Source organism: Tinamus guttatus, unplaced genomic scaffold (genome assembly GCF_059628265.1).
Source record: "Tinamus guttatus ecotype Peru unplaced genomic scaffold, ASM5962826v1 Tinamus_guttatus_pri_ptg000806l, whole genome shotgun sequence".
Lineage (NCBI taxonomy): Eukaryota > Metazoa > Chordata > Aves > Tinamiformes > Tinamidae > Tinamus > Tinamus guttatus.
The window spans coordinates 950,962-970,150 of record NW_028289340.1 but is presented as its reverse complement, the minus strand read 5'-3'; the positions used below and the strand labels follow the sequence as shown (position 1 = coordinate 970,150).

The window sequence follows — 19,189 nt, the reverse complement described above, 5'->3', positions numbered from 1 at the left end:
GTCTTCTCCTGTAAATGTCTCTCTCCTTTCTTCCCTCCAGACTTGGTTAGGAGGGTTCCTGTCTCTTCAAACCCTATTTACCACATAAGCCCTGTGTCCACAACTAACAACAGCACAGAAGACAGGATGGATTAATCACTGTGCATTTCATTACTTACCATTATTAAAAAGATAAACATACTCAGACATGTTTGTATATGAACCAATATTTCTATCCCATCATGCTTCCTACATTATGCTGAAGTAGGTCTTTGTAATTATTTTCAGTGTTTGACATTGTAAGACCTTAATTGTTATTTGGAATCAGGATACTTTCGTCACACATGACAAAAAGGCAAAAGTGAAGTTAGGCTTGGTTCAAGGCCACATTCAGCAGCAAGTAAGACTGTGCAAATTTAAATCAAGTTGTTCTTCTAAAAATCAGATATTCTTCAATGTACTTGAAAAATTTATATAACTGCTAAGGGAAAACACCAGGAGTTTACATTGCCTTACTCCTTTGCTTTTGTATATAATCATGTCTTCTGGTCCCTCAATTTTTTAACTTAAAATCAATGTAAGAATACTGGAGAAGCAAGATTTGCAGAGAGACATAATGTTTTAGATCAACTACAATTTAAGCAAACAGACTGAAGAAACCTGAAGAAAGGTCTGTACATCTGAAAGTCATCAATTTTTTTTTCCCCAGCAATATCAATAGACATAATGAATAATATTCCTCCTCTTCCAAGTCTCTCCTCTCACTTAAATTCATCTCTAGATTTAGTTTTCAGCTTGTTCATTAGTCAAACAGATGCTTTTCAATATTGCCAGCTTCACACATTTTACTGATAAGGATCTCAAAGCAGCAGGGCTCTAGTGATGGGGTAAACCCTAAAATACTAATCGTCTTGGCTAGTGTTGCGCTGGGTCTGCTAGGGCTTGCTACTGACTTGACTCAAGGCAGCATTATAAATCTCCCGTTCAGATTGGCCTTACGTTTGGGTAGTTTCGGGCTCAGCAGGAAGATTCTGTTTTTATTATCATGGGTTATTCATGTCTTAACTTCATTAATTTGGTGGAATTCATCCAGCAGCATAAATAAGAAGAGAATTAGGCCCAGTGCTTTCAAGTAAGAGAGTCTCGTGGTGAGATTCCTTGCCTTGTAGGCCTGCTCCTAGCCAAACAATATGTGAGACAGGTATACAAAGGCCCCTAACTTCCTAAATGCTTATGCAGTATGTTTTTCATCAAATAGTTTGGATTAATCACATGAATTATGCTTTCTAAAAACGGATCTCCATTATAACCATGAACAATACCTGCAAAGCTCAGGAAATCTTTTGGGTCTCAGGTTTGTAATGGAAAAATAAACATTGTACTATGTTTCCTCTCAGATAGGGCTTTTCAATTTGTTTAACTTTAGTGGGGTTTAAACTTTCCAGTCATGCTTCCTCTCAGGAGAGAGCACTTGGGATTCAATCTGTCTCTATTTTCTGACTATTTCCTTCTGAGTCCCTGCGGGCCACAGCCTCCAGCCACATTCATCTCTGAATCAAATCTACTTTTCACAGCTAACAGTGAATGGCTTCATGGTTCTAGAACATCCTACATATTTTAAGAATAAATATTGCAAGTCTGTATTACATATGTTTTCCAGTGGAAAACAGATTATTACATTAAAGTGGATCCTTCTTAGTAACTCGTTGCATTAGTGATCTCTCTGTAGCAAGATGAGACAACTATTAGAACTGAGGGTGAACAATTAACTTTAAATTTAGCGTATGACTAACTGAGACACATAATCCACTTCAAGTATGGCACAATCAAGCAGATGCACTTAGCTGGATATGTTAGGCTTTATGAAAGACTGTATGCTACCCTGTCACAACTCAAGGCAGATACTTTGATCCACCTTTTCTCTGGGAGTTGTGATAACAGCTCCTGTAGCATGAAAACTAAGTAATTGGCTATAGGTTTGAAACCTAACAGAGAAATGATGAATTAATATTTAAAGCAGAAAACCAAACTAAACTAAAACTTCTGGTCAGATATTCGCTTGGTGTAAATCAGGCAGCAAATTTATGCTTTAAGCCATTAATGCAGTAGCAGAATAGCTTAACCAATCAACCTGGATTTTTCGTACCTACTAGCTAATTAGAATACGATAGTCACTAAAGGAAGCCTGCAGTCAAACTTTCACTCTTTTTAGCACTTACAGATTTTTTTTGCACCAAGTCTTACATCAGTTAAGTGTGGTGTTCAGTTACTCTCACAGACATTGCCCCTAACAGCCTTTCTTTGTTTAAGAGTTTGCCAAAATGAGCATAACGTTAACACCTACTCTGTCTTCAGTTATGATGTTGATACTTTCCCAGTGTGTTTCCAAGTGTAAAGGTGTTGTGCGCGGAAGCCAGAGGTGCAGGTGAACTCAAGCTTAAATGATGACAGAGGGCCAAGTTCTGCTACTCACACAGAACTTTGCAAAGAGTTTAAGGGCCAAAATCAGCAGCACGATCCAGTATGCAGTATGTCAGGAATGCAAACCAGCTGTTAGACTGATAAAGTTTGGTAAAGCATCTTTTTTAAATTAGAGCAGTGTGAAGTAGCCAGAACATACTGGTTATCTTGCTTGAAACACTGTGGTTTGGAAATGAGTGCTTAACATTATCATTCTGGTCATCAGCCTGTATTTCTGATAACATCATGAGATACAAGAAAGGTTCCTGAGTAGTTGCATGACCTTATTTTGACATGCAAATGCTAAAAATCTTGCCTATCTCTTGCTGAATGAAGTTTCCAAATTGATTTTTGAAACACTGCCAGTCTAACACTGGTAACAAATGTCCTCCTACTGTCTTGTCGTGAGCACGTCTCTATATCATACAGCCCACAGCGTTGGTAGTTGGCATGATACTTGGTGAACTCTTCAGGCTCTCCTCTCTTTCATTTGCCTGTGAAGCATAAAAGACAACTGCTATGGTTATTTATTTGAGTTTGTATTGTTGCTGTGGGCATGGAGCCTTCAGTTTTCACAAGTTTGCAATTCACTCAAGATTTTATGAAATAACCTTTATGTTACTTTTACTGACATCACCAGAAAATCTGGGAGGAATTTGCTGAGTAGGATGTCAGGAGAGGACAGTCTGTGTGCTGTTCCAAACCCTTCCCCCATCTATGGCAATTTCTTCTCCCTATAGTGCTGAAATGACAGGTTAGATGAGACTCTGATGTTATCTGTCTTTAGAATCAAATAATATAAAAGATTTCTTTGAACTTAAAATACAGTCCCTCATGCTAATTGGATGTGCTGATTTTGGCTACGTAGCTCTTTCAATTAAAGTAATAAAAATACAAATAATGTTATAAAACAATAACAAAAAGGTTGATTTACAATCATGATATAGTTGTTGCTTTTGGCTACAAAGTTGTAGCCTGGAGTTCAATTGTCGATCTAACTGATTAAGAAATTATATCTGTTTCTGACGGACTAACATTATGTTATAGGACTGGTGCAAAAAAAAGTTTATTGTTGAGCGAAAGTGGAATTCCTCCCGCTGAGACTTTGGGAACTTTATGGTAGGGAACTCTATCTTTTGGAGGCTTTGGAGTAGGGCACTGTGTTGTGCCAAAGTGCCTGTTACACAACGGAGATCGCTGAGGACTCATTGCTGACTGAGCCAGATCTCTGTTCAGTTGTCACTGGTCAGCACATAGCTCCAGGAATAAAAAATAAGCCAAAATATGCTCCAAGTAGAGGAAAAAAAGCAAACAAAGTCACAAACTGGTTTGAAACACCCTATAAATGGGAAGAAGAGCTGTAAAATATTTAAACAAGTTGGCCTGTATCTTCAAGTACAACAACAACAGATGGAGATACCTTCTGAGACTTACAGAAGATAGGAAAATAGGGACATCAAATTGACCCTGTTGTCCTAGAAGGTGTCAGCAAGGACCACCCCAGCTGGGGATGGATAATTTCATCCCAGAGGAATCCAAAAAGCCAGAACCAAAGCTATGTAGCCTTACTGATAGGAACATGATAGGAGAAATATTCAGAGCTGCAACAGCTCACACCACCTCAGAGACTAATTAAAATTATTAGCGTGGGGGTTATTTTCCTGAACTCTGCAAACATTCACTCTTATTGGTATGTCTGGCTGAATAGGAATCACACAGGTAAGAGGGTTTTAGTGGGGTCTGTAGTAACTGATGGCTGCGTGTACTGAGCAATGCGGCCTAGGATTGGCTTGGAGCCTGCAGAAAGAAGCTGCCGGTCAGACTGTGCATGGGACAACTCAGAGCCAAGGGGCCTCATTCTTGGTCTTGCTCTTGCAGGCCCCTCCAGCTTTCCTTTCAGGCCTGCTGGTCGAAGTGTTTAATCAAATGCCTAACACAATGAAGAACGGAACAAACACCTACCCTTAGCAGCCCTCGAGTTTCCTGATTTTTTGAACATTCAAGGCCGGAGGCATTGTCCCTCCCAAGCCTCCCCCACTGTGTTGCCCTCATGTGCAGTCATCAAATGCAACTGAACACTGCATGAAAAGCAAAAACAGCAAAACATCTTTGTTACATTTGACAGCGACACACGTAGGAGGCTGAAAGTTTTATGTCCTTGTGTGAGAGCATGTGCCAGCTGCTCGCTGTCACTGCTGTCCTGGCACAGACATACGGGTACTCTAACCCATCAGGACAACTCTGCAATCAATAAACAGCTTGAAAAACCAAGACATGGGGCTGTAATCCTCATACAGACAGGAAAGCACTTGGGGCTACTTCAGGTGCTACACTCCTGCCTTCATCCTTTCTGCTTGTCTGCTGGCCATGACGGAAGAGCATTTGCCGCCATCCTGCTGACCTGCTGAGCTGCTCGCAGTGAAGGCACAAAGGCACGGCGTCCCCGTTGGCAGCTCGGAGCACAGCTCTGCGGCAGCCCCCGCTCCATGCTGCCAGTTGCCAGATGCAGCTGGTTGGCCCCATCCTGGCTCTGCACCTGCTGCCCAAGCTCCTGGGGCTGGGGAGAGGCGGTGGGATTGCTCAGAGGAGCCTACTCGGAAAGGGGATATTCCCCAGGGACTGCCAAGTGCCACAGTCTCTCCCTCATTCTGTAACATGATGCACGGAGTCTCGGGGACAGAAGGAACTTGAGTAGCTTTAATTATGAGAAAGAAGAAGAATTTGCCCCTATTAATGTCCTCATTTGTCCCCAGCAATAATATTGCATAAATGGGCTGGGCATTTTAGATCCAGGGCACAGATTATTTTCTTCTATCACCAATAGCTCAGTGTTTCCTAATCTTTTTTGGTGAAATTTTCTTTTAAGTTCCTAACAAACAGTATAGAAAAATAATAAATTATAGCAGATTTACTTACTGAGGTACAGCATGAGTTTCTGTAATCTCTTTTTGTTTATTAAAGATTTATTTTATAGCTTTTAAAAATGAGTCTTTTGCTTATAGCAATGCAGCACAGAATCATAAAATCATTATGGTTGGAAAAGACCTTCAAGATTATCGAGTCCAACCATAAACCCTTTACCACCATGCGCCTTAAATCATGTTCCTAAGTAAGTGCCTCATCTGCACATTTCTTGAACACTGCCAGGGATGGTGACTCCACCACTTCCCTGGGCAGCCTGTTCCAATGTTTCGCCACTCTTCCCATGCAGAAATTTTTCATAATATCTAACCTGAACTTGAACCCGGCACAACTTGATGCCATTTCTTCTTGTCCTATCAGTAGGTATTTTGAAGAAGAGATTGACCCTCGCCTCACTACAACCTCCTTTCAGGTAGCACACCAAGGACCATTCACAATGGTTCCTTCACTTGAAAAGAGAAATAAGAATGATAAGGATAAATATATTCTAAAGCATAAAAGAAGAAGACATTTCTGAAAATTCCATATTCAGATGCTGTTCTGAATCTGCTTGGAAGCAGACAAGAAATTCACAAAACTACAAGAGGAAACCCAGTCATCACTAAGTCAGATTTATACTGCTTTAACACCTTTTCCTAATTCCAAGATAAACTCTTTCCTGGCTAAATTATGGCACAGATTTACAGAGACCAGAGTTCATGCTGGTTTAATTCCGTTGACTTTGCCATTTTCAGACAAACTTGTGGTCTCGCTTGGAATATTTCTGCTTGAGTAATATATGCTGACCAACTAAGGAGTAACATAGACTTGTTTCACAGGGATTCCTGTTTCCCAGGCTTCATCTGGAAAAACATCTTGGTGCATGAGGTATGCAGAATGATAAGTTATTAGATCATCATCCAGTCAAAGAAAAAATACTTTTATGTATCCTTTTATTTGTATTTTGATTACTGTGCTTCCCAGCTGCCAGGAAGTACAAACAGGAGTCACAGAGAGGAGAACAGCTTAAAAAGCTGACACCACCGCACAAAAATGCATCTAGGTCTGAAAATGGTTTATATATTCTCCAGAGTGGCTTTGTGACTGGAAAGGAGTAGTTGGGAACAAGAGACGTGGCAGAAGTGCTAATGTAGGAACCAGTAGGTCCTAGGTTAGGACTTCTAAGGGGTCTTTTTCCAGCCCTTTTCCATCCGTGTGGAGTAAGCTGTGACCAGGACACTTCAGGATTTGAAAGAGATGACCAGACCTTTGGAGGAAAAAAGTGCCCAGGCTCCTGGGGCTTGCTCTCCACAGCCACTCAATAAGGGATGAACACTGGGTCCTTCCATGTCTCTTTATTTTACATATTTTACAGTTTTCCTTGGGGTTGCAGTCCTCCTTGGGTTGCCATTTTGACTGAAAATCAGACTGTGATTTTCAAATATAGATACAGTCAGCAGTGTCACCACTGGTTTCAATTCAAGCCTACTAAACATCTACTTTATCATCTGACAGCTAGAAAAGGCCTGCAAAATGACTGGTCAGATGATAAAGTTTAGATGGCTTATCACAGATTTTTTGCATCTGCAAATGGATTTAGCAAGTTTTGGTCATTTAGGTGTTGGGGACAGCACAGGACCAAACTTATATCCTAAATTAAATGCATTGTGAATTTGTAAGCCATGCTATAACTCTCTTAAGTGGGTTTTAATAAGTACTGATCCTGAATTTTCTGCTTCCAGGATGGCAGGAAGCTGCTGAAAGCAGAAAAACGTATGAGCAGGCTGACAATTATCACAGCTGTTGTCTCTGAGTCCCTTGTCTTTAACCTTAAAGTGACCCAATGACCAAAGCACCTAGAACTGGTACATTACCAAGAGAACACAACATGGGAAGTAAGGTCATTATTTGATCCCTGCAATTCTACTTTAACCTAGAAATGTATCCTGACAGAAAAACATGCAGCAAATAAGGAATGCTATTAGGAAATAAAAATGAACTATTATTTTTCTCTTTAATTTACAGCTATATATTTTTTTTCTTTTATATTTTGTTTAACCATGAGTGATCATCTTATTAACCAAACAGTTCAGAAACAGTTTCTGCTTAAAGATAAAGGGTAATGAGGGAATCACACTTTTATTAACAACCTATTTCAACTTCTCACTTCAAAATTACTCTTTATTTTAAGAACATGAAAAAACAAAAACTAAATGTTCCAAAAGGAGACTTTAAGCTTTGGACCAAGGGAAGTATTTTGCTATTTTTTGCTGATCAGACCTCCTGAATCTTGTTTCTTTGCACAGCTCTGATTTCACTGAAACCAGTAAACGTCTACAGCTGCATTTTATACCTGCTATATTTTTATTTCTTTCAGTTTATAAACAAAACCAAAAAGAATCAAAGGGTAGATACCCTCACAGATTCTACAGCAAAGGAAAAAAATTATACCAAAGATCTGTATCTCCCACAAATATTGCCTCGAATAGACAACAGTGTAAAAGCACATCTGTAGTATCTCAGATTTCAGCTGTCAACCAAAGTTGGGAGCAAGTCCCAAACCTTTCTCAGTGACTCCTTTGTGGGGAGCTTCGGTTGTTGATAGACACAGAGGACCAGCTTGCACACGACTGCCTGGCCTGTTAGGGAGAGGTGAATTTAACCCCGTCAGCAAAAGGGCAGTACAACACTTCCTGAAAGGTTCCTCCAAGCAGAAGGCCAAGCAGATTCAAAACAATGAGTTAAAAATAGTTTCAGATACGAAACTCGCCCTTGAGTTTCACTATCAGTTTTGGTGGTTTTACAATACCACTTTTCCATTTTAGAAAAATAATTCTCTGGCTACTGCCCTATTAGAGATTAACCATGTGCAGAGATGCTCTCTGACTGCGAGGCCAGCTGTCCTGTAAAATCCTGCAGGCTACTAAGCCCCCCTAGCATCCATAACATTCTGGCTGCATCCAAACAGCTCACTGGGATTAGTTCCTAGCCCCCACTGGCTCCCAAAATATGCCCTCAAATGTTTTGGGAGTGTTGAGCAGCTTGGCCAAAAGTGTGCCCAGGACCCCTCTGGCCACGTGAGAGCAGAGACATTCACCTTACAGTGTCCGTGCTCGGCCCCTGCCACTGTTCAACTTCCAGGCATCGACAGGGCCTTTCCACTCTCTGTTTCGCAGCCTTCTTTCTTACAAAGGGAAAGGGAAAACTTGTGGGCCATGCAAAGGGAAAGTTCTGCTCACCATGTGTGTATATATATATATATATGTATATGTACTGTGTACAGACAGAGAATATGTTCAGGGTGCCAGGAAAGCACAAAGGAGCATGCATTTTTTTTTCAAGTAAAAAAAGGTTAGTTCAAGGCAAACAGAAGTACATTATGTATTCCGGGGGTATATTTATAAGTGCCTATTAAAGGATGCTCTGGCGATGCAGCGGTTCAGCAGGGCTTATTGAGAGGCACCACAGCTAAAGCAGGCAGATAGGTTGCAGAACTTTCCCACTTCCCAGCAGGTCACATCTCCTGGCTTGTGGTGGACTAGGTCACACAAAATTTGAACGCTTCCATTCTGTGTCACTGAGAAAGGATGGCTTCCTCCACTTCAAGAGTTTTCATGCATGGATCCTTACGCAGGTGACTTCTAGATCACAGTTTTTAAAATTCTCTAGCCATTTTCTTCACTTGAAAAGAATGAAGTTAAATAATTATCCTGTATCTACAGGCTGAGCTATTTTTTATGTCTTTTTGAACCTCCTTTCAATGTTAATTCACTCAAAACTTTACCTGCCATTTTAGTTCCGAAATAAAGGTCAGGCTAAGCTGAAAATGTATCACAGCTACCCTGAGCCGCCAAGGAAGAGAGGAGGAAGCAGTGGATAAATATCCCTGCACAGGCATGGTCTCACATTAACATAACCAAAATTACATGCTGCCAACCAAATTCAACTTGCTTTATATTTGTGACTTCTTAAAATCCTATTTCAGCAGGGATAAAATCAAAATGGATTTCATTTGTCTCGCTGCATCTAGCCAAATACATTACCTTACTCAGACATGCACAACCCGATTGGTAAATAAGGCAAGAAAGTTGCATATAAATAGAAAAATCAAAGTGTCTGTTGAGCTATTGAAAAGCTGTCTGAGAAAATATTTTTCCCAGCAGTTATGTAATGTCTAAGCATTACTTATTTGTTTACTTAAATATTTTTCAGCTGCCTACAGGGAAGCGTAGGTGACTGAAAAATTTATCTGGACTCGTTCCCTCACGCATGGGGCTGGGCAGTACAGGGGCTCCAGAGCCCTTTGCAGCATCCCCGGCACATGGGGACTCCGATCCTCTCCTACACACTGCTCCCGAGCAGCGCCTCTACCTCCTTCAACGCAACCCACTCCCACGCTTTTTCCTAAATTGCTTCGGTAGTGGCAGAAATGGATTTTTCAAAGGCAATAGGATGCTGGAGAAAATCCACTGATTATGCATCACGAGAATGCATGGGGATTATGCAGAAGCTAAAAAGCAATTTTCATAGGTGTGAATGCTGATAATGATCAAAAGCCTAAGGTTTTCTCTGCATCTGAATTGCTCAAAATGATACTGTTACTGCATTTTAGTCATTTAGACATACGGGGAATGGCTAACCAGGTCTCTTCCTAAGAGGAGAGCTCCTTCATCTCGAAATCCATCTTTTAAGACAGCTTATCAGTTATTCAGAGAAAATTATATATATAAATTTTAAGTATTCTCTTATGCTCATTTTTGCCAACCCCTATTTTCCTTCCACTCAGGGTTCTAGCTGTAGTGAAAATGAGCTGTAAGTTCAATCTCATTCCACTTAAATTCACTGCATAGCCCAAAAATAAGAGATTTTTTAATCTATATTTATTCACATGCATACAGAAGGGCTTTTAGAAATGAAAGGGTTTTTTTTCCGTCTTTCCTAACTGAAACTTTTCCAGAGCACAGAGCAACTGTTGGTAAATACAACTGTGTAGGACAAACAAGAACAGACTAGCCAGTTGGATCTTAGAATTTCAGAAAGTTGGGACAAAGATCTCCTATTAAAAAATCTTTCCTTACCTGAATTATTAAGAATATTTTATATTTTTAAACCTTAAAAAGCTCTGCTAAATTAAATCTAATTTGAGGAATACAGACACTCCTTTATTTTAAAATTTAATCAAGTAGACAATCAAAAATTAGTCAATTCAGGGTATTTTTCATTCATCTAGGATTTTCTTGCATCAGCACAGTACTTCAGCATTAGTATATTGCTGCCTTACAGAAATGCTTGAACTCAGTTGAAATTATCTGCCTCTGTATCAAGTTCTGTAATTCACTTAGCCAAATGTAATTTAAACCTTGCTGTCCTACTATATCTTTTTTTATTATTCATCCTGTGCAACATCATCAAGCATATGCCAAGCCAACAGTATAAATTAAAAAAAAAAATGCATCAGTAGTGTGTCAGTCTATTCTAGGCCTGCACAACTGCCCTGGTATGAAATGGCCATTTTTAGAAAGCCTGTGTACAGCTGGGGGGGGTATGCACTGATTGCCCTAAGATGGCTGTCATGCCTGCAAAAAAATCTTTATTACAATTGTACCCTTTGACACTAATATCATTACATTTTGGGGGAGCAGTGCCGAGGAAAATCAAAAACTTGCCCTGAAAAAAGTTTGGCAGGGCATAGAGGTGTGGGGCTGTGGCTTGGCTCTAGTGTGGGTCTTCCAGACACTAGAAATGATTAAGGCATTCGCTATGGCAAAGAGCAAGCGCTGAGCATTTCACAGACACCAAACTTGGTGAAGCCACCAATGGTGCCCAGTCCTTTTCTGTAGATAGCCAAATAAATGCAGTTATCTCTGGCTAGGTAAACAAGGACAAGGCTGGTAAATTCTATATGAATGTTTGCCCTTTATTGGTCTGTTTTACCTAGAAGATGCATATCTAGGAAAAAAAAAAGACCGATTTTCCCATGGTATCTTCAAAAAAGTTGGAAAGTACAATCTTAACAGGCCGTTTAAAACCTCAGAGAAATTAACTAAATGCCAAGAAATATGGAGAATTAAATATTTTTTTCACATAAAGAAACAATTATTGTACTTCATACTACATGCATATTTTTAAATAAAAAAGTCACATCAAGTCTGTATCAGAAAAATAAAGATTTGTGTAACATTATTAAGCAAAATAGCAATTATAAGTACTTAAGAAAAACATAAAGTATTATTTATGACAAGTTAATGGAAATTAGCATTAAGAATGACAATTTAAGGAGGATTTTATGATGTATTGCAGGTTTCAACCAGCTATAAATAGAAAAGCTATACAAGCCATAAAAATTGCACAATGCACAACTTTCAGTTCCAGGAATATTGCATTTGCAATCCTTGACTACAAATGGAGCTGCTTTCTGACGGTTAAGATAGATCTTCTGGGACCGTAATTAATGCAGACAATCCCAGGCCTTCCAAGTGAGTCAGACATTCTAAAATATGATATTATATGGGGCTTAATGTTGTGAGATTTTTATAAAATCGGTTATTGGTTGCTTTCCAGTTTTTGAGCTGTTAGGGTTCATAATTTCAAGGTATGTTACAGCACCATGAAGTATTTTTAAACTGGAAATAAAGATTATCATACAATCAGTGTGATATTAGTATTAGGACTTTCAGAAGACAAGCAAAATCACAAATATTGTGGAGCTCCCAATATGGTCATAAGAGTCTATGATGCCTACTGATGAGTTCCTCATTGTGGCAACTCCTTAACTTACCACGCTTACTATTAACTCATGCTCAAATAGGGATATTTCAGAGAAAATCATATATATTCAGGATGCCTTGGTAATTGTCAGCAGTCCCTGAGGGCTTTGAAAACTTGTGCCTGTGAAAGGCAAGTGATCGCATGAGGAGATAGTTTGTTCCCCTCACAGAGCTGGCCTCTGCTGGGACTTCAGATGTTGCTCTCCTGCCTTACTCTTGCAACAGCCCTTCCTGAATCAACAGTTGCAGCTTTAGAAGAGTGGCTGTAGCTTTAGAAAAGTGGCTCCATCATGAGGCTCCTGCTCTGAGCTGGACAGCACGTGATGCGGGGTAATACCTGTGTCGAGGGACGCTGCCGGAGCACGGACTTCGCTAGAATCTAGGTCTGGACCCGGGAGGAGAGAGTCGAGGATGGAGGTGTCCCTGTGCCATTGCTTTGCTGCTCCCACCTGAGGCTGACTGGGGTGCCTTTCGCTCCCTAAAGAAAAGATAAGGCTCAGGGGCTGCACGTGATGACAAAACGGAGACGCAGCACGTTCTGCTTACCCTGCCTGGCAGCCAGCAGGCCCATTAGGCAACACAGACTTCCAGGCTTAACGTGGCTTGAAAATATATAATGTCATTTCAAAGATTCCCCCTCACTTGATCAATATGTCTCCAAAGTCAGGAAAGAGGACAGCAACCTGAAGAATCCAGAATATACCTGCTGCTGCATTTGACCATGTGACACAGTACACCAATCCACGCAGTAAAACCTGGCATTCCTGCTGCCTCACCAGAGTCAGTGCCACAAGGCACAAGCTTACCACTTTAATTGAGCAATCAGTTTAGCAATTAAACCTCTCCAGTTCAAAAAAGACAGCCTTAATGGGAGATGGAAACAAAAGCTGGTAGGATAAGTAATGTAGGGGTCCACGCTGAGTAGATTAGGTCTGCACAATATATGCAATGAAATCAAATGACGACAGAAAAGTAACATATGCTGCTTGGTCCATCTAGAAGTCAGGCTGCACTTCACGGCCACACTTCTAGCTGCTCAGGGAGACGGCATGTATTTCCTGAATCACCACCAGGAATTGGTAGCATTGCTATGAGGATAAGGGAAACAGAGAAAAAGTAGGCATATTGCAAGAGTGTGTGAGAAAGGGACTCATAACAAGAGAGAAGCAAGATCTCATGGATACTGGTTCATTCAGGTGGTTGATTTATTGGCATAAATATACAGAATTTGAATCCACCTTGTGAGTTCCCCAAATTCTGCCCCAACCTTCTCAACTAAGCAGAATGGCTATGCTATAGCCAAAGTCTTACAGATTCTGTAATTCACTTCAAAGACTGGAGCTTATGGTTTTGAGCAGTGATGTATCTAGGCGGGATCAGGGGCAGAATCTGTGGAGTTAGAGAGCTTCTGAACTATGGAAAATGCAGAGAGCAGGAGGGCAATGGAGATTCTGCCTGTGGTATAAGGCTTGGTCAAGAAAACTTTGTGTTCTGGAAAGTTTTGATCCTTGTAAAGGAAACAGTAACTTTTTTTTTTTTTTTTTTTTTTTTTACCTCTACAAATTGACTAGTCATTAATTCCTTTAGAAAAATTGCCTAAAAACAACATAATCTTATTAGGGACACTGACATTTAAGGAAAAAATCAGAGCTACGATAGTTTATAAATTTGTAGCAATTAGAACATGACACATTTCCACATTATTTTTTAATTAATTGTTTGTAAATTCTTGCAAACAGGAAATATATAACAAACTGATAGAAAGCAACTTTGTATTTGAGGAAAATAATCTTGTTCCTGCTATGAACTGAAAGGACACGATTAAATGGACTATAAGAGGTACAAGGATAAATGCAGTAAAGAAATCCTAATGAACTGTAATGACAGTTAAAATGATGCAAGCTGTTGAGTTAAACAAGGCTTTATAAAAAATATATATTAAATTATTTTTCTGATATTTATTTTATGAATCAATATTTTTCCTTGAAAATTTGTTTAGGAAACTTCAGTCTTGAACTATCAGTTATAGGAGACAGTTGAGCAATGTCTTTGGTTTGTTTGCTTTTTGTTAGTAGAAAGGATTTCCTTGCAATGCAACAATTCATGTTACCACGTTATTATACCTACACATGACATGTGACATGACAATTTACAGGCAGTATTGTGGAGATAATTTGCAGGACGCACATGTGATTTACAGAAATTACTTCTTTGCTCTATAAAAAGCTTGTCCTTTATAAAAGTCAGTGATAGTTTTGTCAGTAACTTGGTAAGAGGAGGAATAACTGTCTTTAAAAGTTAATATGCAACTATGTAAAGCTAGTAAAAGACAATGAGTTAATTTCTGAAAATAAGTAGCTTAATTTTCAGGGCCATTCACAAATTATATAAAAAAAAAGAGAAGAATTTCTGTCAATCAGTTCACACCACTTCTTACTGAAGTTACAAAAGGAGTGGACGAAAGCATAATGGGTCAAATTATGATCTCATTTTTGTTGACAGATACCCAGAGTAACTCTTTTGAGTTTAAAGAAGCTCCTCAGGAGTTTCATCAATCTAAATTACGTTAAAATCTGATATGCTGAATGCATAAAAAGTAGTTTGGTTCGTGACTTTCAAAAACATCATTCACAGCAAACATGTTCTTTAAAACGGTCCCTTCAGAGTACTTTGTATCTGCAATATATAATCTTAAATCTATTTTATAATCATAGTAGCTCCATCTAAGTCTTCTGAAAAGGAGACATCCTGGAATACAGTGAGGACTGTATTTTTTCTTTGTTTCAAGTAAGTGCTGCCACAGTAAATACATTGAGCAAACAAAACAGAATGAATATCACCATCTTTCAGTTAAAATACTCTGTGTTATATAGCATGGTGCTGTTTTGAGAAGTCCACGGAATTTTGCCACAGCCTTGAATAAAGCTGGTATTTCATTCACATTACACAAGCACATCAAAAACACTGCTAACCACCAGGTAGCCTCATAAAGGCACAGAGTTGCTTGCCGGCCTTGCCTCACTGGCATCTTTAAACCAACGGGGCTACAACAACATCACAACTCTCTGCCCAGCAGGAGACTTTCTGGACTCGCATGTCCCTTTCCTGTTTTTTTTTTCCTTGCTGGTTGTTGAGAGTTTTAATCACATGGACTAACTGCATCAGTGCATGACTTGAAGCGATGAGGTATGTCAAGGTCACCGTTTAACAAGTGCGGATGGATTAAGTTTTGTTTGTTACTCTCAGTGGAATCATGTGAAGCCCTTGATTCTCTGTAAATTTGTTTTGGAGAATTGGACTTAGTAGAAGAAAAGCTGAAGTTTTATTTGATGGGTTGGCCAAGAGACTCTAATGACGGAAAGCTTTGATTTTCCCAGTCAACATGCCATCGCTCTCAGGTGCCCGGACTAAGTGATGTGAATGAAAAAGCTAAAGAAAGGAAAGAGCTTTAAAGCTCTCCAGCACTAAGCCTGAGCAAATATAAACCCCGCTGTCACGCCAGGGATGGTACCACGAAGAGCAAACCATTCTGGACAAACAGCCTGAGTGAGGTGTTGGGAAAATCCTGTTGTTACGTACGGTGAGTCTGAATCAGACAGAAACTAAAGCTGATTTCTGGCAAGCACCTAATGCTCCACCAGAGTCACTGAGAGGAGTAACTGTCTGCTTGCACATGTACCTGCTTTCCATGGCATGGGAAGCAGCAGTCATGCAACACCTGCCACTATTAAACGTGCCCCGTGGCCAATGAGCTGGGAGAGGGGCCAACACGAGGCTGCTTCAGCTTATCTGGTAGAGAAAGGGAGCCCTATTAGCCAGCAAGTGCTTCCTGCAGCCTCTTCATTTCCCGTTATGCAACACATATTTTGCACCAGGAAATACTGACTTTGGTCAATTAAATCGATCCTTTTCTTTATGGTCCTTGGAGTCTGTGGCATCAGTTGTTCCCACATTTGCTTTTGCTTTCCAAGGCATAATTATCACCAGGGAATATACCCTGCGGAAAACATTCCAAGGAATTCCCTTATTTTTTTCCCATTGGGATTTCTTAAAGAAAAAGTGTAGTTGTAGCTTCCCAATGGAATGTTTATCACACCCTATATACTGTTCACAGGAACTTTCTCAGTTGTTCAGTAAATTAGACCCATTTCTTTAATGATCGCTGTCACAAATTGAATCAACTGTATGCTGTGTTGTCTGAAAGTCTTAATCAAATCACAATTTTAGTTGACTCTCAGCTTTTAGTTAAGATCTAAACCCTTTCATACTTCATTTTCAGTCAACTACTTAGAGAAAAGTATTATTTCTAATAAAGATTGCCTTAAAAGATTTTACAATCTTTACTTAATCTCCTAAATATTTGGCACTGCACATCCTTGCAATCTTGAAATTATTACTGGTTTTGCAATGACTTCTTTTATTATTTTATTACACAAGACTGTTGTACTTTGTCATTTGTAGGACATTACCTCAGACTTACTCAGGTACAAACATGGACTTCTAGGATGATCAGGGGAATAGAGAACTCATCATATGAGAAGAGAGAACGAACAGCTTGGCTGGTTTAGCTTAGCAAAATAAAGGCTGTTAAGGGATCTAGTTGCTAACTATAAATATATCAGAGAGGCAAACACCAGAGAGAGGGAAGAGGCCTTTAAACTAAATAGAAATGTTGGCAAGGAAACCCATTGACATAGTGTTACCATTTATGTTAGAAACTTGAAAAAGGTTCTCACTTAGAAGCATGAGATTTGGGAACAACTTTCCCAACAATAGAGCAATTGCCACAAAAAAATCCTAGCTGCCCTTAGTGTGGGACTTGATAAATTTATGTAGGGGATTATAAAATGTGATGCCCTCAGTATTAGGAAAATATATTTGATGACCTACAAGATCCTTTGCGGGCCTGCGTTCATGTGTAAAACTATCATAAATCATGCTGATTCTGTAACCTTCAGCTATGCAAACTTCAGAACAAGATATGGCAATGTGCCAGTAAAATAATTTTATCTATCACAATGACAGTAAGTTCAATAGAACTACAACATTTTACAAATAATCATTTTTATAGACATTTGGCCATCAGTGAAATTCCTGAGATTATTGGTAATTAGCAATACTTGTCCTCTAGTACTGATTTAAAATTTATTGGAAAATTCATGCAATATTTTATCCATGACTTTAAAGCTTTTGGAGCTGAAGTTGAATTGTTATTTCTGGTATTTTGCTCTAAGCTACAAATTAATTAAAAACAAGTACATTTTTTGCTAATGCATTTTACATTGGAAGAGATCCAAAAGATATAGCCAAAGCAACAGAATTACGGTTGTTTCTCATTTAGCATGGGTTGTACATGTAAGAAGAAAAACACTGTTAAAAAACAATGAGAGTTGTTGGAGAAACTTTATAGAACTTTAGGTTCTTTTTCATTAAAAATAGCTTTTGCTGAAGTACCTGTGAACTTCAAAGCACAGAGGTTTTTGGTGGAATAAAAAAAGGAGAAAATCTACTTTCACCAAAAGTAGTAAGATTTTTGCAGAAAAAAGAAACTATGCATTCACAAAAAGTATTTTTCTAAGTGCATTACAGATGAACACACACACAGAGCACCCGACAAAAATGGGACAATCTATGGCCATTCTGGGAACTACGTTTATTTTCCTTCCATTAGCTCCTATTTAAAATTTTGACATGATTTATCATCATGCATTTTGACATGATTTATCATCATGCATGTCCACATCAATCTTCATACGAAGATTATTAGATCAATGAAGACAATAATATAATAACTTTATAAAGTTTCTTAAAACTTTATAAAATGCCAAAACATTACTATAAAATTTTGTGTATCTTAATGTGGCTCATCCAACTCCCACATAATTATGTGATTTCATAAATCTAATATCTTTTTTTTTTCTGGTTTCATTCTTATTACCAGTTTACTTCCTTAGCCAAGAAAGTTTAAAATCTCTCACTAGTTCCTTGTGAAAAAAATGCTCATTTCAGGTGTTCAGATCCATCTTTAGATGCTCTGAAAGGAAGGATGTAACAGAATGGAAAAAAATGCCTCCATTGTCATCAGTTAATGGGTGGCTTAGAGCCTGAATAATTGACTTTTAAAATCTTCCCTTATCTTATTCATATACAAATCCTTTTAAAGCATACTAGCTTTTGGCTGTAATCACACAGAGTGAAACAAACACCTGTTTACTTAGGTGACTGTGTACATACTTGTGTAAAAAGCCCAGAAGGTGAGTTATTTTAGCATCTTTTGCATCAATACAATTCCAAGAGAAAATTAGTGCCTGTTCCTGGTGCATTCTGAAAAATGCTTTCTTTAGCAGGTTATTTCTGGTTTATGTGGGCTTTGAAGTAGTCTCAGAAGACAAACAAAACAAAGTGTTTTTTCAAAAACTCAATCACAGATCCAGATAAGTTTTTGTCTCTGGATTCAAAAGTTTAGGTGGCTTTGAGGGAGGCAGAGGTAGTTGGAAGAAAGATTCATTTATGGTTGCTAACTAGATAAAAACTGTCAGGGTCAGGCAGCCTCTTAAGCAGAAAATAGCCAGAGGCAGGCAGAGTGTTTGAGGAAGTTTTATATATCCTTGCCCTGTTCTTGCTCTCCTGGTGTATCTGCCGTTGGCCACTGATTTGTGTGTTTGTTTGTTTGTTTTTCCAGGGCAGAGTGCAAATACAGTCCCCATCTGCCATAAATTATGCTGTAGAGTTCCCTGCACTTGACTCAATTACAGAGGTCGGCACAGAGTAAGCCTTGACCCTCGCTTTGGAAAAATTAGTCGGTGGCTTGCTCCTTAGTAGACTTTTCTTTTTTCAGATGACTGTTTACGTCAGGATATGGAGGACTTGAATCAAAGGACTTGATGATGAGCTATTTTAAATTGCTATGGCTTGCCTGAGACCATTGGAACAAGGCTAATTTATCCGACTGTATTTCTGACATGGAGAACGTGCCATTATCTCACCACGAATGCTTTCACTGGTGCAAAATATGCTACTTTTAGAATGAAAACTATAGATCGTGATCTACGACAACACAGCCTAACAGTATCTTCAGCTGA

The 19,189-nt window shown here is 39.1% G+C and overlaps 1 protein-coding gene across 3 annotated transcripts in view; it reads right to left on the bottom strand.

Moving 5' to 3' along the window:
* The window catches only part of FILIP1 (filamin A interacting protein 1), a 101,478-nt gene that overhangs the window by 63,804 nt on the left and 18,485 nt on the right, over nucleotides 1-19,189 (bottom strand). For 2 of the 3 annotated variants that reach the window (XM_088537536.1, XM_010213170.2), the window contains exon 2: nucleotides 12,445-12,585. The exons of the other annotated variant lie outside the window; for it this stretch is intronic. The gene's annotated coding sequence lies outside the window, so the exon portion shown is untranslated. The remainder of the gene's footprint in view (nucleotides 1-12,444; nucleotides 12,586-19,189) is intronic. 3 annotated transcript variants of the gene reach the window in all.